Below are 24,286 nucleotides of genomic sequence, written 5' to 3'. Positions count from 1 at the left end.
TCAGACTTGACTCGGACTCAAGCTTCAAAACTCATAAACAACCTGTTTTCATGCAATTATTGCTTTTTAAATCTAAATTCATTCATGTATTTATATGTTCTTTTATTGGCGCATATACGTTGGGGAAAGGTATGACGAGCTGCATGTCCCCTGCCCTTTGCCATAATGTGCAACATAACGCATGCTCTATGCCTTCTGTGTGCGCACTCACATATCAAAAAATTAATTGATGATGGCGACACCAAGTCCTCCCGGAGTTGTGCCTTTTGTCATTAGTTTAGCTTTCACAGGTGAGTGCATTGATAAGTATTGTCTTTTTACTCACAAAGGTTTTATTGTAGCCTACTTACAGTAACAAGACTAGCGTGAGTTGATCTGACCCGGCGGCCAATGGTTATCCTCTTTGTATTGTTCCCAGTCAGATACTGTCAGTCGGTTTTAACGCACACACATCTCGGCTCAGCTGTGTGTGTGGAGCGCAGGCATCGCTGTACAGAATCCCGGCATGTGAATAGAGATGCAAATACAGGGGGCTAGGTTTGTGCTCTACCTGTGTAATGTTACCTGCTGTAATGCTTGAAATGCTAAATAACAGAATGCATTTTTTCCTCTTTACATTTTCTGAATTCATGATTATTCTGCTGGCCAGACTAAAAGCTTTGGAGGGCCAGATCTGGCCCGGGGGCCGCCAGTTGAAGATGGCTGATATAGACCTTAGTGGTCGCCTAATACTGTATCTGAAGTCTCTTTTATATAGGCCTTAGTGGTCCCCTAATACTGTATCTGAAGTCTCTTTTATATAGGCCTTAGTGGACCCCTAATACTGTATGTGAAGTCTCTTTTATGTAGACCTTAGTGGTCCCCTAATACTGTATCTGAAGGGGGCAAGGTGGAGGGTGGGGGTGTGGCCTTGACCAACTACCACTTTGCTCGTTTGAAAGCCATGATGCCTCTCTCTCATGGGTGGGCCAAATTGAAATTAATTGAAATTTTCATGCCATGGGACCTTTAACTTGTTATACCCGGTATAACATCTAACTTAGTGCTTACTTTAGACAGCTATGAACAAAATAATACTAAATATTCTAGCAAAATTTTTCATGACACAATTAAATATCCAGCAAAATGTTTTCTGTGACTGCACATCAAATACAAATAAATGTGTATCTGATTACATAATCAACACAATAATTTAATGCATCATGACATACGTTATGTGGACGATATCTATTTAAACCTCTGTTAAACAAAGACATTTATTACAACTTACTACTACAAATATGTCAAGATGAAGTTTGATTTAATTTGCAAAGAATTGCTGCACATTTAACCATATGATAATAAATGGAATAAAGTGTAAAGCATTCACCACAGGAAACAGATTCTGTAGAAAATAAGATGTAACATACATGAATATGTACATTGGTTCCCATAATTGAAAATAAATCAATACCTGAAATGAGCTCAGTGATTAGTTTACTCTGAGAGGAGAGATGATCAGAGGGGCAGAGTTTTTACCATCATTATTATTACCAGTATGGAAATATGGGAAGAGGTTCTCAGTGAAGGAGCAGCCAGTAAAGGAGTAGATAAGAGCTGCAGCATCTACATCATAAAAGGAGACCAGACTCTCCTCATAATCCACAAACACCCCCACCTTCTGAGGAGGAGACTTCAGAGAGAGAAGGACTGGAGGGACAACACAAGCTTTGTACTCATTTCCATTTCTCAACACTACAGTCCAGAAACCATCTTCAGGGCTCAGTGTGATTTCTCCCTTCCTGTTGATCAACTCTCTGGCCACTCCTAAATCCCAATCAGTCTTTCCTTTAACTTGAACCTCAAAGTAAAATCTGCCTGAAGAAAAACTCTGCTATCCCAAAACAATACAATAACGAGAAAATCTCTCTGGGTTGTCTGGGAGATTCTTCATCACATCACCATGATTCACTTGTTTCCCATCATCAGACAGGATGAGTTCAGAATGTGCTGTACCAGGATCAAGAGTCACATCCACTGCATACTGCTGGACCCTCTTCAGCTCGGCTTCAAGCACCTTCTTCATCTCTTCACCGAGTGTCTCCTCCAGCTTTCACCACAGCTTTCACCACAGTCCCCTCATATGATGATGGACAGACGCTGACCTCTGTCCAGTCCTTGGTGGGTGGAGGTTGTTGGATGTTTAGGGACTGGACACTCTGGAGAAGATGGAGGTGGTCTTCAGAGCGTAACACCTGCTCCACCTCAGTGCTTCTCTTCATCAGCTCAGAGATTTCCTGTTCCAGCTCTTTGATGAAAGCCTCGGCCTGTTTTTCTGTTGTTTTCTGCTTCTCTTTGATCGTGTTGATGAGCTCATTCAGGCCTCTCTCAACAGACTCCTTCAGAGAAGTGAAGACCCAAACACCTTCTGCTATCTCTCTGTCTGCATCTTCCTCACTGAGGTTGACTGAGTGTTTGATCTCCTGAATTTTCAGTCGTCTCTTCTGGATCATCTGGTGAATTTCAGCCTCAGCCTTCTTTTTTCATATTCTTCAGTCAGAGGAACAACATCATGCATCTTGTGGTCTAAAACAGTACAGAGCATGCAGACACATTTCTGGTCGGTCTTACAGAACAGCTCCAGAGGTTTATCGTGCTTAGTACACATCCTGCCTTCCACGTTCTCCACAGGGTCGATCAGCTGATGTCTTTTCAGGCGTGAAGCTGTCAGATGAGGCTCCAGGTGAGTCTCACAGTAGGAGACCAGACACACTAGGCAGGACTTCAGGGCCTTCAGTTTGGTTCCAGTGCAGATGTCACAGGGAACTTCTCCTGGTTTGGACACTTGTTGCTCTGAGCTGCTGCTGCTGGCTTTCTGTTGAGCTGACTGTCTGAACTGAGTGACTATCTCAGAGATGAAAGTGTTGACCCTCAAATCAGGTCTTGTGGTAAAACCCTCCTTACATAGGGGACACAGGTACTGGTAATTAGTATTCCAGTGTTCAGTGATGCAGTTTTTACAAAAGTTGTGTCCACATGATGTAGTCACAGGATCCGTGAACACATCCAGACAGATGGAGCACAGAAACTGATCTTCAGATTGTAGGTAGTTTGCAGCAGCCATATCTACACATGACGGGTGGGAGAGAATAAAAACATTAAAAATACATAAACATGTGCCTTAACTGTCCTGTTCAGTGTAAGTTATTGTAACAATAGCCCACATTTCCCATCATGCCTATTGAGTAGTTTAAGTGTTCTGTTTCATGTCCCAAAACCCAGATGTTGCTTTTTGCTGTTGCTTGTTTAGTTCTTACCATCAGTGAGGTGGCTGTTACCTTTCTCAAACCCAGCTGTGTTTTGTTACTGTGTTTCTGAGTTCTTGTTTGCTGTGATGACTGTGATGTCATTAAAGGTTTGACATCATTAAAGGCCCTGACACACCAAGCCGACAGCATCCGACTACTGCAGACGACAGCTACCTATGTCATCGCCTCTTGTCGGCCCTCGTTGCCTTTGTCTTGGCCAACATTTAGCACTGGAACATGCCCACCCACATATGTTTTGCACATGCGTACAGGAATTAACTCCTAATACGAGCAGGCAGCGGTAATCTATTCATCATTCAACAAGGGAAACCGGATTCTTTTGCCATGTTACCCACAACATACAGCATTTGCTCTTGCAGCGGCAGAACCAGACAGAGCCTACGTTCCCTCTGCTTTACTCCTTAATCCAATTAATGGATGGAGCGAATTAGCATTTCCTAAAATGGTGTAAGAATGTCCCACCCTACTCTGCCTCTGATTGGTTTGTCCTGGTTTTGTAACCCTAACCAATCTCACTCCATGCCTTAACTAATCACATCCAACCAACAATCAGAAAAGAAATCGCTGGCCCAAGCCTACTGTTTGAAGGATTATTTATATGTAACAACATCCTGAACTTAATCATTGCTTTCCTAATTTTGTAAAACAAAATGTAACAAATAAATACATTTAATATTGTCGCAGAGGCTCAATACATTCAGTTTGACTACTACTGTAGACAAATTTTGATTAAAGAACAGCACAAAAGCCTCCCACTGGTTCTCTGGTGGAAAGCTTTTATTGTGAAACAGCCAGAGGAAGCAGGATGTAGCAAGCGGTCACTAAATAATTTTTCCCCCACCTTTTTGTAAATTGAATCTTTTAATGAAAACATCACTGTTAATTGAACATTGAGAAGACATTATTATGTAGACTAACAGCACAAATGTAGATGAAGAACCAAATGGTGCCTTGTTGTAAGATTAGTTTTCAACATCCCATGCTTAGGGAACTATCCACTAGTGAGATCTTTGATGTGATGAAATACTAATGATCAGGGTTCTAAATTAGCACCGTTTACCAGCCAAATGCTGGTGAAATATGCAAGTGGCTGGTAGATTTGCTTCACTCACCAGCCAAAAAACCCAATGGTAATCTATTGAATGGCTGGTAATATTTGAACATTCATTAGCCATTTGGCTGGTAGACGAAAATGTTAATTTTGAAGCCTGCTAATGATGTATTTTAGATACAATAAGGTAAGGTAAGTGTCCTACTATGAACAGTAACAGACCTTTTAGATACAATAAGGTAAGGTAAGTGTCCTGCTATGAACAGTAACAGACCTTCTAGATACAATAAAGTAAGGTAAGTGTCCTGCTATGAACAGTAACAGACCTTTTAGATACAATAAGGTAAGTGTCCTGCTATGAACAGTAACAGACCTTTTAGATACAATAAGGTAAGTGCCCTGCTATGAACAGTAACAGACCTTTTAGATACAATAAGGTAAGTGCCCTGCTATGAACAGTAACAGACCTTTTAGATACAATAAATGTATTTATAGTAATATTATTTGTAAAACTTTTAGATACAATAAGGTAAGTGCCCTGCTATGAACAGTAACAGACCTTTTAGATACAATAAGGTAAGTGCCCTGCTATGAACAGTAACAGACCTTTTAGATACAATAAGGTAAGGTAAGTGTCCTGCTATGAACAGTAACAGACCTTTTAGATACAATAAGGTAAGGTAAGTGTCCTGCTATGAACAGTAACAGACCTTCTCACAGTTGTAAACAAACATTCTAAACAAGTGTGGCCAGGCTGTTGCCTAGCAATGGAAGCTAAACCATATTTATTCTGTTTTTCTTATAATATATTAAGGTAATACAATGCTCTTATAAGGTAACTGCTAATACACTGCACATATTTATAATTAAATTATATTACTCTAAACCACCTTCTGTAAACCAACTGTATACTACTGTCTACACTGCACTAGATTTCTTGTCCTGTCTATGCACCACCTGTGCCTTGAATATCACATTGATTTTTTGCACTTCTGGTTGGACGAAAACTGCATTTCGTTGTCTTCGTACTCTGCACAATGACAATACAGTTAAATCTAATCTAATCCCGAAATACAGAGATGCAGTTCCAAGTAGCCTAACTCAGTGGGCTACTGTGGACAAACACTCATCTATTGTTACCAATTTCACATGAGAGGAAGAGAGAGACTTGGTGCCTGAGTAGAGCTGAAGTTTAGTGTCCATCTTGGTGTTGAAAGTGGAGACTCTGAGCGGTCTGCACTGCGGTGTGTTCAGGTACACAACCAGACGCTGGACAGATGCACGTCCTCTTTAAACGTTGTATCCTGTATGAGAGTCGTAAAAAAACAAAGCGAAGGGGGTTCGGGGGGGGGGAAAAAAAAAAAGAGGTTTCCAAATGGCACATCAGACCTTTTCACAGTTGTAAACAAACATTCTAAACATTGCTGTTGCCTAGCAATGGAAGCTAAGCCCAAACCACAGAGATTCAATTAAAAGTAGCCAAACTAAAACCAGAATTATAAAATCAAAGACACACAAACACACGCACACCAATAACTCAACGGTGCATCTCCCCTAATGATATTATGAATAAACTGCTCTATGGACTTAAACCCACATTATAAGCAGTGTTGGGAGTAACGCGTTACAAAAGTAACGCAATTACAGTAATGTATTCCTTTTTGCTGTAACGCAGTAATATAACGCATTACTAATTAAATTTCGGTAATATTATTACCCGTTACAATCTCAGTAACGTGAGATACAACACATTTTAACGCAACATTTTTTTATAATTTCCCAACACCGCGAAGCATTTGTTCACAGGAAAAAAAGCCGTGAGTATTATTTCATAACATCTGTGTCCCAACAGGTGACGGTACGTCAGCTCGGACAGCTGTGTGTCCGAGCCGCTGACAGATTTAAACATGTCGGGAATTAGTGTTTAGGCTTGCTTACACGTAGATCATTGCAGTTTATCAGCCGTGGAGAGTAACTCTGCCTTGTCTTTTACTGTGACCATTTACTGTTCAATATGTTTATGTCATGAACGGTAATAATTATTACAGATGCAGTTTTACAAACAAGAAAGTGAGCAACTTAGCTTGACGGACATGTTGCATCCATAGTATTTGTTGCATCAACAACATGCAAAACAGTTGCATCTCAGTAAACTAGCAAGAGTACACAAGGTACACAACCGACAACTTCCGTGTAGGCTACTTCAAAATAAAAGCACTTCCTGTGACGGTTCACAGTAAAACTAAATTACTGTTAAACAAATAAGGTTGTGTACCTTTTCACATATCAGCTGTAAATCAAGTACTGTAAATAATGTAACTAGTGAGTTTTAATCACACTATAATTGACAATTTCCTTTAGACTGTTTTAAACTAAACAACATGAATTTCTTATTCAAGTGCTTTAAACAAACATTTTACAACAACGCCGTAGGCTACTTCAATACAACTGTAAGGTACTTTTAATTGAGTATTTTCATTTTCTCCTACTTGCCTATTGTATGTTTTACTTATCTATTTTTTTATAGCTTTAGTTACTTTGCATATTCATATTAATTATACAAAATATTATGAATAATCTGTGATGTATTAAAGTGGATAAAGATGAGACTTTATTGATCCGGTGGTGAAATTCACAAGCTAGCTGCCAAGTCAAACTTCCGCTGTTATTTTGGTGAAAGTAACTCAAAAGTAATGCAAAAGTAGTGTAAAGCATTACAATTTAGAGACAGTAATATTGTAATATAACTAATTACTCTCAAATGACAGTAACTAGTAATCTATAATGTATTACATTTTGGAAGTAACTTGCCCAACACTGATTATAAGTTATTCTCACTTTTTAATTGCATCTAAATATTATTCCATAAATCTGTCAAATGCATGCAGACTGACTAAGAGACTGAGACCAAACCTCTTCTTTTAATTCATTTATTAAAGGGATAACCAGGGAATCATCTCATTTTAACACAATAATACAGAAAATACTGAACACACACACACACATACATACACACACACACAACACTCCCAAGCCCAATTACTCCAACAGCGACCCCCCCGCCCCCTAAATAATAAGAAGAAGAAGAAGAAGAAGATATAGGCCTATACAAGTATTTTTTAACCTCATTTTGTCCTCTGGTCAAATTTGACCCGTTTTCAAAGAGTATTTTATAATCAGAAAATATGGGACGTCGAAATAACCACAGAAAATGTAAAAATAAAAATAAACGATAAAAATGATGAAAAGAAACGTCAACAACACTGGAAGAAATTGTCAAAAACTTCAGAAAAAGTCAAAACATTGAAAAAGTGACAAACACGTCGAACAAAACCTCAGAAAACTAGATTCAAATTTTGAAAAATGGAAACAAAATGTTGAAAAAGTGAGAAAAACTCGCCAAAAACTTCAGAAAAAGGGACAAAAACGTTGAAAGAAAGCAGCAAAACATCAGAAAAAGTGACTGAAATTTAGAAAAAAGGAAAAAAAAGCTCCTAAAACGAGGTGTTTTTCATGTCTGTCTGGAAGACAACACGAGAGGAAAGAAACACGAAAACATCAACAGCCGTACACACTAAATAAATGACATTGAAAAGTCAAAACTAAAATCAAAAATAAAACTTTTATTGTCTTTTTTTCTGTTATGTCTTTTTTAAGACTAATTGAAAAGGTGAAACTATAATAACCTTGCTTGGATGTTGATGTACAGCTTATTAAAAAGGTTTACTGTATTTGGAAATATGTTTATTTACTTTTATGCAGAACAAAAACATCTTTGTACATCATTCTGACCCAAAATGAAAGAATGTATTTATTTGAAGGCCATGTCAGGAACAGCAGACACTAGAATACAACAGGGACCAAGTTTTAGATGATGGCTCTGTTTGATTTAGCCTGGGTTAGACAAGTGGGATAAACTTGATTTGAGTTGGTTCAGCTTCTTGGACACGATGACAGGACAGGATGATGAAAGGCTCGGTTGGTAGGATGAATTTAAGGTTGTTCAAATCATTTCTGATTGGATATTTGGGTTGTATATTAGAGCATTGGGACAGCTGTTTGTGACTGTTATATATATGATAAAGTTATGTGTTATTTATTCACGTTTATGAGACGTTGTTATATGTTCATTTTAATGTTATTCTTGTTTTGTCAGAGGCTACATCCTGGACTTTAACCCTGCTGTTGTCCTCGGGTCAAATGTGACCCGTTTTCAGAAATTTGGGTTTCTTTCAAGCAAATTTCCCAAAAATAAGCCTAGATGTAAGACAGAATTGGGTAATCATTTATACTTTATGCTTTACAAACAGGCAAACCAGAGGAGGAAAGGATGGGAGTACGTAGGAAAGTGGCAAAGAAAGCATCAAAAGAGTTAAAACCGTCCAAAGATGGGTTAAAAAAAACACCAAAATTGTCAGAGAAAAGCATCAAAGGCGTTAAAACCGTAAAAAAAGTCAAAAGCAACAAGAAAGCGTCAAAGGGTCAAAATATGGCTGACTGAAAGACAATATGAGGGTTAAATTGACAGCGGCCAAATGTATAAGTGATGAGCCAGTTTGGCTGCTGATGAATCAAACAAACAACTTTGGGTCTATTTGAATCGACAGGCTGCAGAAATGTTGCTAGATTGGTCTGGTCAAGAAATTTGGGCGTTCTTGTGTGTTTTTGTCTGGGAGAACTCTCTTTATCTGGAGACACTGCTGGTAGCACTAATAGCAGGGCCGGTGTGTGTGTGTGTGTGTGTGTGTGTGTGTGTGTGTGTGTGTGTGTGTGTGTGTGTGTGTGTGTGTGTGTGTGTGCGCGCGTGTGTGTGTGTGTGTGTGTGTGTGTGTGTGTTAATGTGTCCTGAAAATCAGAAAAGATCAGAAAGAGTTTGATTTCTTTAATATGGATCTGATATCAGATATGTATTTTTTGGCTTTGGCTTCTTCTTCTTCAGTCCTTTCTTTTTGCTCTTTTTGTTTGGATCCCCCATCTCTCCTTTGAAGGAGCAGGGGTCTCATTTATAAAACTGGGAGTAGGATCTTTACTAAAAGTGTACGTACGCCCCAAAAAATCAGATTTATAAAACTGTGTGTACTCACACCTGTAAGTAATGTTCCCTTTATAAATCACAGATTACCCACAAGTGTACATACATGGATCAGCCTCTTATCCCACCCTGTACATGCACATTTATAACCATAACTAGTCAATGCAGAGCCCCTCATGAATGCTGATCAGTATGTTAATGACCCTGGCAGGTGTTCTTTAGGCCGAATCATGACGACTGGTCAAGAAAAAGCTAAAAACTTCTCAGAAGTTGCTGTAAACTGAATTCTAATTTGGGCCTGTTCTCTCACAGTGTATATAACAACCTACTGGCCCGTGTGGGCGTCAGTCAGGAATTGAGGTAGCGCCTGATGCTTTTGACAGTTTTTTACACTTTTGATGCTTTTAAACGTTTGACCTTTTTTTGACGTTTTTTGTTTACATTTTAATTATTTAATAATATAAATGAGACCATAAACAACATACAATATGTGGCTCCTACAGGCCTCTTAGTTCTAATGAAGAGAAATCTCAAAGCTGGAGCACACGATATTTTAGACAGAAGTCTTCTTTGTGTCGACAGGTTTTCTTTCTTTTCCTGTTTGGACACAAAGCCTCCTCTATAAGGAACTCCAAATCTGGTGTGGAAGAACTGGACAGGTCTGCACCCTAAGGCCTCCTGCACACCCTGCCTGCGTGGCGGGAGCGTGTCAGCCGCGTGGCGTGTCCGTTTTTATTTGGGCTCCCATGGTAACAGGTTAGAGCTTACACACTGCCTGCGAGCTGGGTCGAAAACGCATGCATGCTAGAAATAGGACCGACGCCTATATTTCACGCAAGCATGTTGGAAGTGTTTCCAGGCAAAATAAAATAGGAAAAGATGTTTATATGTCATTTTGACACAAATACATTTAATAAATGACATTTTGATGTTTGAAAGTCTCGAGGTTTTGATATAAATGCAGATATAAATGTCATTTAAAAAAATAATAATAATTATCGATTGTCAACTGATCCAGAAGGAAATATTCTGGAGCCTATTTTGCCGTCAATACTGCCGACGTTGTCTTTGTTGTAATCAGATCCGTATGTATTTATGTTTAGCATGAAGTATACTACTGCTTGAGTGCAGCAGCAGCGCCGCGTCAGACACGTTTCTGGTGTGTAAAGACGTAGAAAACGCCACGCAGCTGACACGCAACAGAAACGCCACGCTCACGCCACGCAGCCAGCGTGCAGGAGGCCTAAGCCATCCAACAGGCTATTGGCTCACAGCAACAGAGAGGTGACATACAGAAAGATGAAAACATGTCCACCTCTTCTTCAATCCTGAGAATTAAAATGAGACCCGCTGTGGATCCAGGGACTTTATAAAGGACTTCCTTAACTAGGACATTTGCATTTGGTTGAAGCAAGAAACTGTTGGTGAGCCTGAAATGCTGCCCTGGAGGAAATGAGTATTATATAAATGTAAAACTGCTCAGGCATGGTACCTGACAACTTCAAGCCGACAAATTTGCGTTTTGTAAATACACAACACTCCTATTACATGCTCTGTTTTTCATTTAACAGGAACCTTGGTATTTCTGTCTCACCAACCAGAACACTTACTATGGTAATGTTACAGCATAGCAGTAATAATATAATAAGCCAAAGCTTTCTGTTTTGTTTTTAGCTAACTGTACTAACACCACATCCCGCTGCGCGCCCAAAGGAAAAGATGTCGACCAGATTCCATTAACTGTTCTTGCACTCTAAAGTTTGTTTCGATGTTGGGAAAGTTAACAAAATTAACGGGGACCTCCAACTAGCTAGCTGGAGGTCCCCGTTAATCCCCGGGCTAAAGAACGGCAGCTAAATTACCTCCGGTGGGAAATACGGCGGCGGTGTTCTGTTGTTCCTGTTGTTCTTTTTATTCCTCCTTTTCCTGCCTCGTTTGCCTCTTTTCGTTCGCGACTTTTTCGACGTTTTCTTGCCGTTATTGCCGGAGCCAGAGCCCTGTCCGTGTCTGCTGTGTCCGGGCGACACTGCACCACTCTCGGAGACACCATTGTGTCACCATTGTGAATGTAGAAAATGAAGTTGTTGACGCTCATAACTTCCATGGGGATGGACACACAGACCCCCCACAAGGATTTGCCCCCCCTCCCCCAACGGCATATTCTGGCCCAAATATATACAGTATAGTATGCCCACTACAATACATTAGACTACACCATTGCTTTAAATTATCAATTTCATAATAATTGCAACAGCAGGTTCTCCAAATAGAAAAGTGGCTTACATTTAAAAGTAAAAGGTACAACTGCTGTGGTAGAAAGACCAAACCCAGCAGTTTAAAGTGATATCAGAAGAACTGATTTAGGAATAACACCATTAACATTCTTGGTCTCAACAAACAGACTTTATTTCTGCAATTATGCCACAATAATTTAGAATCTTTCTTTCCTGTCTCATTATTGAGGAACATAAGAAATAAAAACATTAGACAACCACTTTACACCATATACCTCTTAGATCCTAACTGTCCCATCAGATTTGCTCTTTACCTTTAATTTTAGATATTTAAAATAAGACAAAACAAAATCATCGACACATGAATTTGATGCATCATGACACACGTTATGTGTGTCATGATGCATCTCTTTTCCTAAAACACAAACACACTCAGAAAATCTCTCTGGGTTGTCTGGGAGATTCTCCCTCACATCACTATCATTCACTTGTTTCCCATAATCAGACAGGATGAGATTAGGATATGCTGTATCAGGATCAAGAGTCACATCCACTGCATACTGCTGGACCCTCTTCAGCTCGGCTTCAAGCAGCTTCTTCATCTCTTCACCGAGTCTCTCCTCCAGCTGAACCACAGCTTTCACCACAGTCCCCTTATATGATGATGGACAGACGCTGACCTCTGTCCAGTCCTTGGTGGGTGGAGGTTGTTGGATGTTTAGGGACTGGACACTCTGGAGAAGATGGAGGTGGTCTTCAGAGCGTAACACCTGCTCCACCTCAGTGCTTCTCTTCATCAGCTCAGAGATTTCCTGTTCCAGCTCTTTGATGAAAGCTTCGGCCTGTTTTTCTGTTGTTTTCTGCTTCTCTTTGATCGTGTCGATGAGCTCATTCAGGCCTCTCTCAACAGACTCCTTCAGAGAAGTGAAGACCTGAACACCTTCTGCTATCTCTCTGTCTGCATCTTCCTCACTGAGGTTGACTGAGTGTTTGATCTCCTGAATCTTCAGTCGTCTCTTCTGGATCATCTGCTGTATTTCAGCCTCTGTCTTCCCCAGCTCTGCCTTCTTTCCTTCATAGCCTTCATTCAGAGGAACAACATCATGCGTCTTGTGATCTAAAACAGAGCAGAGCATGCAGACACATGTCTGGTCGGTCTTACAGAACAGCTCCAGAGGTTTATCGTGCTTCGTACACATCCTGCCTTCCAGGTTCTCCACAGGGTCGATCAGCTGATGTCTTTTCAGACGTGAAGCTGTCAGATGAGGCTCCAGGTGAGTCTCACAGTAGGAGACCAGACACAACAGGCAGGACTTCAGGGCCTTCAGTTTGGGTCCAGTGCAGATGTCACAGGGAACTTCTCCTGGTTTGGCCACTTGTTGCTCTGAGCTGCTGCTGCTGGCTTTCTGTTGAGCTGACTGTCTTAACTGAGCAACCATCTCAGAGATGAAAGTGTTGTTGTGCAGCTCAGGTCTTGTGTTGAAAACCTTTTTACACATCGGACAAAGGTACTGGTCATTAATATTCCATTGTTCAGTGATGCAGTTCTTGCAGAAGTTGTGACCGCATGGTGTGCTGACAGGATCAGTGAACACATCCAGACAGATGGAGCACAGAAACTGATCTTCAGATGGCACATTGCTGGCAGCAGCCATATCTACACGTAATGTGAGAGAAAAAAAAATACATTTTACAAAAACGTTTTTATTATTTGTTTAAAAAGAAATGTGTGCATTTGTGGGCATGATGGAGCCGTGTGTGTGTGTGTGTGTGTGTGTGTGTGTGTGGCTGGCTAAGTGTATCTGATGGAATACTGGCATTAGAATGGGACAGAGGCCACTAAATTTGGACTTTCATGGTCAAAATGTTTGGTGAGTGTAATAAATAATGTGTAAATTATCCTTTAGACACTTGGATAGGCGCACTGACCAATCCATTGGTTTAAAGTTGTTATTGTGTTTGTACCAGGATGTTGTGAGGAAGCAGGGAATGTGGACCCAAACGCAGAGAGACGAAGGCAGGCAGGAGATGGTGGGACTCAGGGATTCATTACCAACAAAAAAACAGCAGTACAAGGACTGGAAAACTCACAAAAAATAAACTGACGGGCAAAACACAGGCAGGAGTAAACTGACGCAGGAACATACAAAAGGCACAGAGAGGAAACACAAGGGCATGGCTACAAAACGATCTGACACAAGACAAAGGGACTGACAGAGGTAACGAACGAATGAGGTACAGGTGATACGGCAGGTGAAACACAGGGCGGGGCAGGACAATCAACAAAGGCGGGAAAACACAGGAAGCAAACTGGACAAGACAAGACAGAAAACCAGACTATCAAAATAAAACAGGAAACAGGAAAAACAGACGGAAAACATGACATCAACTAAACACAGAAACTTGACACAACACAGAACACAGTCAAGACAGGATAAACACAATAAACAGGGAGATAACGAAACAGAAATCAACAAAACAGGATACAGACAACAGAAATGAACCAACAGGTAACAAATGGAACAAAATGCAAAGCAAAACACTGAAACCGTAACACCAGGGGTTATGTGGGACCTGGCAGGTGGGGGAACCCTAACATCCTGGTAACAGCTAGTTCACCTGTTACCAAGGCCATAGGTTTAGTTAAAACATTTGGGGGGACACATTATAACTGGGGTGTCTGGGGGTCTTCCCCAAAACTTGTCGAGTGTATAACACTTAATTTCCTGTCTAAAATCTTTGGAAAACATATTAACTGGTAAGAAGTAAGGCTGGTTTTAGATTTCACATTTCTGCAATCAAATATTAGCTTTTTGTTTGGATTTTCCTTCATTACTGTAATAAAGTTGAAAAGTTTCAACTTTTGGATAGAGGCTACCCAACGTCATGTATAACCAGTGACAGCTCAAGTAAGAAGGATATATTATTATTTTTATATCTTTAGGGACTCGGTTCATTTGTATTTTTTAAGAGGGACAAATCTACCTCTTCTAAATGTTGGGGGGGAGGGATATCCCCTACAAATCTATGCCTTTGCCTGTTGCACTTGTTATTTCCTTCTTCCAAATCAGCCAGGAGTTGGGTTTCTATTCAAACTAAATAGTGACTGGTGTGATAACTGCATGCCAAATTAATCAGAGCACAAGGACAAACTGTCTCCTAAGTTACAACATTGCAAAGGCAAAAACATGATCTTCACCTTTGCCATTTTAACCCCTGGTTTGTACAAATTTTATTTTATACACACACAAACATAACTGTTAAAGAAAATTCAGAAGGCAAGGCAAGGCAAGGCAGCTTTATTTGTATAGCACATTTCAGCAACAGGGCAATTCAAAGTGCTTTACATAAAACATTAAAGAGCAGTTAAAAACAATTGAAAACAATTTAAAAACATTAATAAACAAATTAAAAACATTAATAGACAAGAATAAAATTGATAGTGCAGTATAAGAATAAAAGTTACAGTGCAGTATAAGAAATTAAAGTTAATAGATTATTTAAAGAAAAGCAACATCAAAAAGATAGGTCTTTAGCTTAGATTTAAAAGAACTGAGAGTTACAGCGGACCTGCAGTTTTCTGGGAGTTTGTTCCAAATATGTGGAGCATAAAAACTGAACGCTGCTTCCCCCTGTTTAGTTCTGACTCTGGGGACAACAAGTAGACCTGTCCCAGACGACCTGAGAGGTCTAGGTGGGTCATAGTGTAGTAGCAGATCAGAAATGTATTTTGGCCCTAAACCGTTTAGTGATTTATAAACCAGTAAAAGTATTTTGAAATCAATTCTTTGAGGCACTGGAAGCCAGTGTAGAGACTTCAGTACTGGAGTGATGTGATCCACTTTCTTGGTCTTAGTGAGGACTCGAGCAGCAGCGTTCTGAATCAGCTGCAGCTGTCTGATTGATTTTTTGGGAAGACCTGTAAAGACACCGTTACAGTAGTCAAGTCTACTGAAGATAAAAGCATGGACAAGTTTTTCCAGATCCTGCTGAGACATAAGTCCTTTAACCCTTGATATATTTTTAAGGTGATAATAGGCTGATTTTTTAATTATGTTAATGTGGCTTTTAAAATTCAGGTCTGAGTCCATGACTACACCAAGATTTCTGGCTTTGTTTGTCTGGTTTTTAACATTGTCGTTTGAAGCTGAGCGCTGACTTTCAATCGTTCCTCTTTTGCTCCAAGAACAACCATCTCCGTTTTTTCTTCATTTAATTTAAGAAAGTTCTGGCACATCCAATCATTAATCTGTTCAATGCACATATTTAATTGTTGTATTGGGCTATAGTTCCCTGGTGATAAGGTTATGTAAATTTGGGTGTCATCCGCATAACTATGGTAACTTATTTTGTTGTTTTCCATAATCTGAGCCAGTGGAAGCATGTAGATGTTGAACAGAAGAGGCCCCAGAACTGAGCCTTGGGGAACTCCGCACGTCATATTTGTATGCTCAGATGTATAATTACCTATAGACACAAAGTAGTCCCTATTCTTTAAATAGGATTCAAACCACTTTAGTACTGAGCCAGAAAGACCAACCCAGTTTTCCAATCGGTCAAGCAATATGTCATGGTCTACCGTATCAAATGCAGCACTGAGATCAAGTAATACTAAGACTGAAATTTTGCCACTATCTGTGTTTAAGTGGATGTCATTAAAGACTTTAACAAGAGCCGTCTCAGTGCTGTGGTGTGGTCGAAAACCTGACTGGAAGGCATCAAAACTGTTGTTTAACGATAAGAAAAGGTTGAGTTGTTGAAAAACCACTTTTTCTATGATTTTACTTAAAAATGGAAGGTTTGATATTGGCCTATAGTTGCTCATTAGTGTCGTGTCTAGATTGTTCTTTTTTAGGAGTGGCTTGATGACTGCAGTTTTCAGGGCCTGTGGGAAGATACCTGAGAGCAGAGATGTGTTTACAATCTGTAGAAGATCTGAAGCCAAACAATTCAAAACATTTTTGAAAACACCCGTTGGTAGAATAGAACAGAAGCAGCACAACTCCCTTCCCATTTGTGAAGGAGGTTCAGCGAGACTTAATTAATTACACATAAGCATTTAATGAATTCTCAATTGAGGAAAATGTAGGATTACACAGTACAGTGTAGGTGCCATCCCAACATTCTGAAGTTCCTGTCTTCCTGAAGTTTTATTTAAACTCATGCTGGAGGCATTAGGTTTAGCTGAACCTTATAAAGATCTGAAAGATATTACAGGCGCCTAAAACAGACAGGCAGAATGTGTTATGTGTTGACTTCCTCCGTGACCTTGGCACTCTTATCATACAGCTGTTACTGTTAGAGACACGGAGTTAAAGTACTTGTCCACCTGGAAAGGTTATGAGGTTATATTGGCCACTGACCTGAATGAGACCTGGGAACCACTAACTCAACTTACAGAGCATGAGCTTGAAATGCCACTACAGTAATGTTACAACAAATAGAGACTACACTGAAATAAATGTTAATTTTTTTTTTTTTATATATATAAAATAGTTTTTTATCTGTTTGCAATCTTAAATGATGCATCGTCCATGGCATTGTTTACAGCTGGAGAATGTGTTGCTGCTGAGTGCACAAGTTGTATCAGCAGGTAAAATAACAATCTGTTCCCTTACAAGTATTGGGTTTCTCATGTCCACCCACTCTTTCTTCCTGAAAATACAAATGAAAAAGGGTGACTGACCTTGTGGTCCTGAGCTGGTGTCTAGCAGACTCTGCACCAGATCATTCCTGTTGATCAGCTCTAAAACCTTCTTGGTCACCTTCAGAGCTCCGTGAAGTTGATAGGTATTCACCATCACGTCCACCGTGTCCTGCCTTTCTGCATTCTCCAACTTGGACACTTTGATGCTTTGGTAGCCTTCCAGGATGTCTTGATGCAGATGCCATTTGAATGTGTTAAATTCCTCTTCTTCTAAATCCTCCAAAATATTGAAAAGGTCCACTGCCGTCATCGTGGCTTCCTGCTAAAATCAGAAAGTTTTGTCAAACTGAAAGAAAACTGAAACACAAATGTATCAGAGCAGAAGTTCTCATTGGCCAACATAGGAGCTGTGTTGATGTGATTTATGTGTAGTTTAGTCAGTTAGTGCTCCTGCTGCTGCTCTGTGGGCTGGACCTAATGTCATTTTGAAGTGGCTCGTTGACATGAGACCAGGGCTCGAGCTTAAGGACCTCCCGTCGTCCCGGGGCCAATAAAAAAAAGGGTCGGGGACGGTGAAAATTAATTTGGGGACAAATTTGGGCAGTTGAAAGAATAGAGAGTAGTTGAAAGAAACAATATTACAATGAACGGCGAGATCACAGCAAGTATTGACTGTCAGAGTGATGTAACAACGGCGTCCCCTGGTTGGATACTTTTTAACGTAACAGCAAGGAAACAAACTGCAGGAAAACCCAAAGCAGAGCCAGACCCTGATCCACTAGCCTCTGACCTCACGGCAGCTGCTGCTGCAACTGGGAGTCGGTAAGTTTGCTAACCACTTTATTGCTTGTTATTACACGGCTTGGTTTAATTCTAATGTAGAATGCGGTCTGTTATTTTCTTGATAACAGACCGTTGCCATGCATAGCAATCTGGAGGACAGCTATATCGATCCGCTGAAAGAAGTCCGGATAATTTATCAGCTGTGACAAAAAGTCAGGAAACGTGGAGCAACTTCTGTCCTCCAATTCAAGCAATGACAGCAGATCTGGTCAGCGCCTATCGCTATATCTTTATATACAGTCTATGATCTCTACATCTATATATACAGTCTATGATCTCTACATCTATATATACAGTCCATGATCTCTACATCTTTATATATAGTCTATGATCTCTACATCTATATATACAGTCCCTGATCTCTACAACTTTATATACGGTCTGTGATCTCTACATCTATATATACAGTCTATGATCTCTACATCTATATATACAGTCTATGATCTCTACAACTTTATAGACGGTCTATGATCTCTACATCTATATATATACGGTCTATGATCTCTACATCTACAGTACAGGCCAAAAGTTTGGACACACTTTCTCAGTCAATGTGTTTCTTTATTTTCATGACTATTTACATTGTAGTTTCTCACTGAAGGCATCAAAACTATGAATGAACACATATGGAATTATGTACTTAACAAAAAAGTGTGAAATAACTGAAAACATGTCTTATATTTTATATTCCTCAAAGTAGCCCCCCTTTGCTTTTTTTGATAACTCTGCAAACCCTTGGTGTTCTCTCAATGAGCTTCATGAGGTAGTCACCTGAAATGGTTTTCACTTCACAGGTGTGCCTTGTCAGGGTTAATTAGTGGAATTTTTCCCTTATTAATAAAAAAAGCCTCCACTGGAATGGTGGTGGTAGAATCAATCAGGAAATTAGCTACTTAGACCGCGCACAAGGCTACTGAACGAGACCGAATGTAACCGTGCAACCGGCCGCTCCAGTCTAATGTAATCAAGTGGTGTCTTGGTTCTTGGCAAGTTTAAGTTATTAACCAAGCCTTGTTCTGGTGCATCTTAGATAATGGTGTTCATGGCAATTCACACATTATCGGTGGGGAAGTACATCACATACAAATACACGTCTTGTTGTCTTGGTAGTTATGTTAAGTTAAACGTTAGAGAAGTGAATGTTGCTACAAGGTAGGTAGGCTGTCACGAGGAGACCACGCACCAGGCTACTGAACGAGACCGTAGCCGTTCCTAATGCATGAGTCTATGTAATCAAACGGGTGTCTAGGTTCTCGGCAAGTTTGAGTTATCAACCAATCCCAGAAGCCTTCATGTCTTGTGCAGTTTAGAATTGTGTTGATGTAAATTCATAGGCTACATTACCAAGGGGAAAGTATTATACCACATACAAATACACGTCACGTTATCTTGGTAGTTATGTTAATTTAAATGTTAGAAGTGAATGTTGCTACATGGTAGTTAGACTGTCATGAGGAGACCGCCCACTAGGCTACTGAACGTAACCGTGGCCAGTGCATGAGTCTAGTGTCGGTCAGGATGAGTGTGTAAATAGTATGTGGAGACCGAATTTAACCGCAACCGCTCGAGTCTAATGTAATCGTGCGGTTTCTGGTGGAGGAAGTAAACGTGCGATTCCAGATCGGTCCATCTGAGCTTTCATTTTCTCAAAGGCAGATCAGGATACCCAGGGCTCGGTTTACACCTATCACCATTTCTAGCCACTGGGAGACCATAGGCAGGCTGGGGGAACTCATATTAATGTTAAAAAACCCATAAAAGGACATTTTCATGCCATGGTACCTTTAAAATCAGAGGTGTCTGTATGTGGAAACTTCTCTCTAGACTCCATCTTTAGAACTCTAAGTCCTGTTAAATGGCCATCTATCAAACGGACTAATCACTTGACTACTTTTTCTTTAGTTTTTTAGGAAACCCTTTGAAAGACCTGTTGATCTCAGGAGCAGAGCAGTAGCTGATGTAACATGCAGGAAGACTGACTGATTTAGAATCATCCAACCTGTGCGACATGGTGGACACTGAAAATAAGAAATCATATGAATGTAATGTAGTATGCTCAGTTATTAGGTATGGCAAATACATTTTCCTCATGCATTTAAAGTAGTTCCAGTTCTAACGTGTTCTTCCCTGTGCTGTTGGTCTGTGATGCTGAGGAGGCAGAGAGAGAAGAGAACAGTTCATATATCAGTAGAGAGGGAGGACGCCCTGGGGTCACATGATTTAAGAGAAACAGGAAGGGACAGAGGACACTCTGTGGTCACGATCTCACAAACTCTCTCAGAGACGGAGGAACTTCATAGACTGCAGTGAAGTCGTTTTTTGAAGATTTGAATACCACGTGATTTCACAGAAACGGTTTGACTTCAAATCATCGGTTTAACCAGAGGGGAAGTGAGGGAGGAGTTCTCTTTAGAAGAATTTTATTGGTCACCTGAGACAAAGTTCAGCTGTTGCAGCAAATACAAGTAAAATAATAAGTGTTGTAGAAATAATACCATTAAATACTGACAGTTAAAGGGGTGATAGAATGGAAAACCGAGTTGACCATGTCATAGTTGAATTCCGACAGTTCAGTGGGTAAAATAGGCATACATATAGACATACATATAGTACCTCAAAGTCCCATTGACATCCCTTTCCTCTGCAAATCTCACAATTTGAAACTGCCTCTGAAAACGGGCAAATCTCTTTTACTAAAATTAATGTCTAATTGCAAATTTGGTACGACTGTGTCGGACTTGAGAAGTTCCACAATCTGCCGTGATAGTCAGCGGCTGCTTGCTGGGTTTGCTGCCTTCCTGGTCGGCCTCTCCACCGTCACAGACCCGCTATATGAGCTGGAGCTCTGTCAGGATCTCACACCCGAGCTGTGCTGTGTACTTTAGAAAGAAGAAAGTTTGGAAGTTTTTCAAGGATATTGAAAATGAACCACGGTCGTAAATGCAGTGTTCCAGACTGCACAACGGAATACTGGCCCAGAGAAAAGGGTTTAGAACGCGTATATCAGACAGTGGAGCGGGAGTCTGGATCTTACGCAGCGGCTCAGAGGACGCGCCTGCAGGGCTTCAGTCTCTGCTAAATGTCCCCGCGCTGACTAGCTACAGGGTGAGATGTGATTCCTTGGTGGAGGTTTTTATGTCCCAACCAGGCCCGGATTGGCTAATCGGGAGCACCGGGAAAATTCCCGGTGGGCCGGTCAGTTTTTTTGGCCGCGAGTGCCGTTGTTGTCATGGCACTGGGTTGAAATATGGATGCTGTCCCTAGGCTGCCTGCACTCACAGCAGCCCCACTTTTTTATTTATTATTTTAGCGCAGTCCCACTCTTTTTATTTATTATTTTAGCGCAGTCCCACTCTTTTTATTTATTATTTTACCGCAGCCCCACTCTTTTATATTTAACATTTTTCTGGCAGAGTGCAGCCTGCAGGTTAATGATGACGTGATTGTCTTTTGACTCCCTGGCCCCGCCCCCGACACGGCACCTTGCAAGTTGCTCAAAATAAAAAAAGTCTGATAAAAATGGATAACAGGAAGCACAAAGGTGGCGCTGAAAAGGCCAGAATAAAAAAGAAGAAAGCTTTGGAAACTGACACGGCCAAATGTTGTAAGCTGAGCACATTTTTCCTCAAAAAAACAAATGAAGACGACGAGGCCGGTAAGTAAGCTAACGTTAAGGTAGTTAAGAGCAGTGAAAGATGCTAGCGACCGTGCAAAACAACGTTGTCTGCAAACCACCGTTCATGTATCAAACTTTTTCTTGTAGCTCTTCAGCAGCAGCCGCCTCTAGTCCGGTTTGCTGCTTACAGTGAAGAGCAAGGCCCGGTACCGTTACCAACACACCAGAATGGGCAGGAAGGATTGGCATTCAGAAGAACTAATAGTAATGAAGATTCAAGATACATTTACTAGACAAGTGAAGTGGCATAAGAAATTCTGTCTTGTTTTAAAAAAAATGAAGTCATTGTTTTTTTGTTGTTGCTTAAAACAAGCTAAATCTAAAACTATTATTTTTCTTACCGCATTGGCAGATAATGTAGCGTGTTTTAAGCAAAAAAATCACTTAATTTTGAGGTGTTTTTTCATACTTGTTTAGTAAATGCATCTTGATGTAAGATTTTTTTTATTTTTTATATTTGGACTGGAAACGAGACAAAAATACTAAGTAAGAAAAGCATTTTTTTTCACATTAGTTACAATATAGTAACTGTTACTAGTGACCCATTATGTTTTTAATCAAACTTAGGCTACTGTTTTGGCACTGAATTGGAAATGATATTTTTCAAAAATACAATGAATTACAAGGCTGTAGAGAACAGTGCGCCTATTACAGACTTATATTCTGAGGTTTTAATTACATTATTTTAATATAGTCAGTCGTGAACTAAAGTGGGCCGGTCTAAGGCATGAAACTCCAGGGCTGAAAATGAGTCCCAATCCGGCCCTGGTCCCAAGGGTAACGTTACAACAACACTAGTTGTAATGAAAGTGTTGAAACTTTTCACTTTCACTTTTGTGTGTGTGTGTGTGTGTGTGCGCGACACACTGGAGGATGAAACCGTAACGAAACTGTGTCTCTGGTGCTTTGTACAGTAACATTACTTGATGAGATTATGTGTTGGAGCAGAAATGAAGTTTGAAGCCAGCTGGGGATATTTTCTCTCGGCTGTTTTAGTGGCGATGCAGCCGCTGCTCGCGCTCGGGCATGTCTGTACTTTTGGAAGTCTATCGGTAACGTTAACAGACAGTGTGTGTGTGTGTGTGTGTGTGTGTGTGTGTGTGTGTGTGTGTGTGTGTGTGTGTGTGTGTGTGTGTGTGTGTGTGTGTGTGTGTGTGTGTGTGCTGCGGGGCAACTCTGTGTCTATGTGTTTGCAACCAATCAGTGCGCAGCTCATCTAAATATTCATGAGCATGCCTTATATGGCAGAAAACCTCTCATTCATTCTAAAGCCAATTCACAGTGTTGCTTTAGAGAGCATAGAACAGCACCTGGGCCATTTTCAGCCCAACCAATGTTACATACAGTACAGGCCAAAAGTTTGGACACACCTTCTCAGTCAATGTGTTTCTTTATTGTCATGACTATTTACATTGTAGATTCTCACTGAAGGCATCAAAACTATGAATGAACACATATGGAATTATGTACTTAACAAAAAAGTGTGAAATAACTGAAAACATGTCTTATATTTTAGATTCTTCAAAGTAGCCACCCTTTGCTTTTTTTGATAACTCTGCAAACCCTTGGTGTTCTCTCAATGAGCTTCATGAGGTACATACCTCATGATGGTACCTGTGATACATACCTGTGTTTTTAAAGTCCTGGTCCACCCAGAAAGAGGTCCACTGAAATGTGTGTCAAGTTCCAGAAGCTTGTTGACGTGGTGACTATGGACACTGAAAATAAGAAATCATATGAATGTAATGTAGTATGCTCAGTATTAGTTATGGCAAATACATTTTCCTCATGCATTAATGCCTGGTATTACCTCCTGATAGTATGACTTAAAGTAGTTCCAGTTCTAACGTGTTCTTCCCTGTGCTGTTGGTCTGTGATGCTGAGGAGGCAGAGAGAGAAGAGAACAGTTCATATATCAGTAGAGAGGGAGGACGCCCTGGGGTCACATGATTTAAGAGAAACAGGAAGGGACAGAGGACACTCTGTGGTCACGATCTCACAAACTCTCTCAGAGACGGAGGAACTTCATAGACTGCAGTGAAGAAATTTTTTGAAGATTTGAATGTCACGTGATTTCACAGAAACAGTTTGACTTCAAATCATCAGTTTAACCAGAGGGGAAGTGAGGGAGGAGTTCTCTTTAGAAGACTTGTATTGGTCACCTGAGACAAAGCTCAGCTGTTGCAGCAAATACAAGTAAAATAATAAGTGTTGTAGAAATAATAGTATTACATTCTGACAGTTAATGCTTTAAGCTGTAGATGTCAGACAGGAATGTCAGTTTAAGGGTGTTGTGGTTTCTGCTAAAGAAGCTGTGTGCATCTCATTGAGGAATTGGTTAAAAGAACTCTGGGTGAACTCGGATGCACAAAAGGTTAAGCTGAGGTCTTTAAATCTAGAATTAGCCTTATATGGTAGCATTAAGAACCAGACAGTTGGTAGAGAAACAGGAAATGTGTAAAAGGTCTAAGCGTGTAACACTCAGAGGAGGAGTT

The 24,286-nt window shown here is 40.3% G+C and overlaps 1 pseudogene; it reads right to left on the bottom strand.

Annotated features, from left to right (window-relative positions):
• Positions 1-1,448: 1,448 nt before the first annotated feature.
• On the bottom strand, positions 1,449-23,670 carry LOC120560457 (annotated as a pseudogene).
• Positions 23,671-24,286: the final 616 nt, after the last annotated feature.

The sequence above is a fragment of the Perca fluviatilis genome, chromosome 1 (genome assembly GCF_010015445.1).
Source record: "Perca fluviatilis chromosome 1, GENO_Pfluv_1.0, whole genome shotgun sequence".
Taxonomy (NCBI): Eukaryota; Metazoa; Chordata; class Actinopteri; order Perciformes; family Percidae; genus Perca; species Perca fluviatilis.
This window is presented reverse-complemented; position numbering and strand designations above follow the sequence as displayed.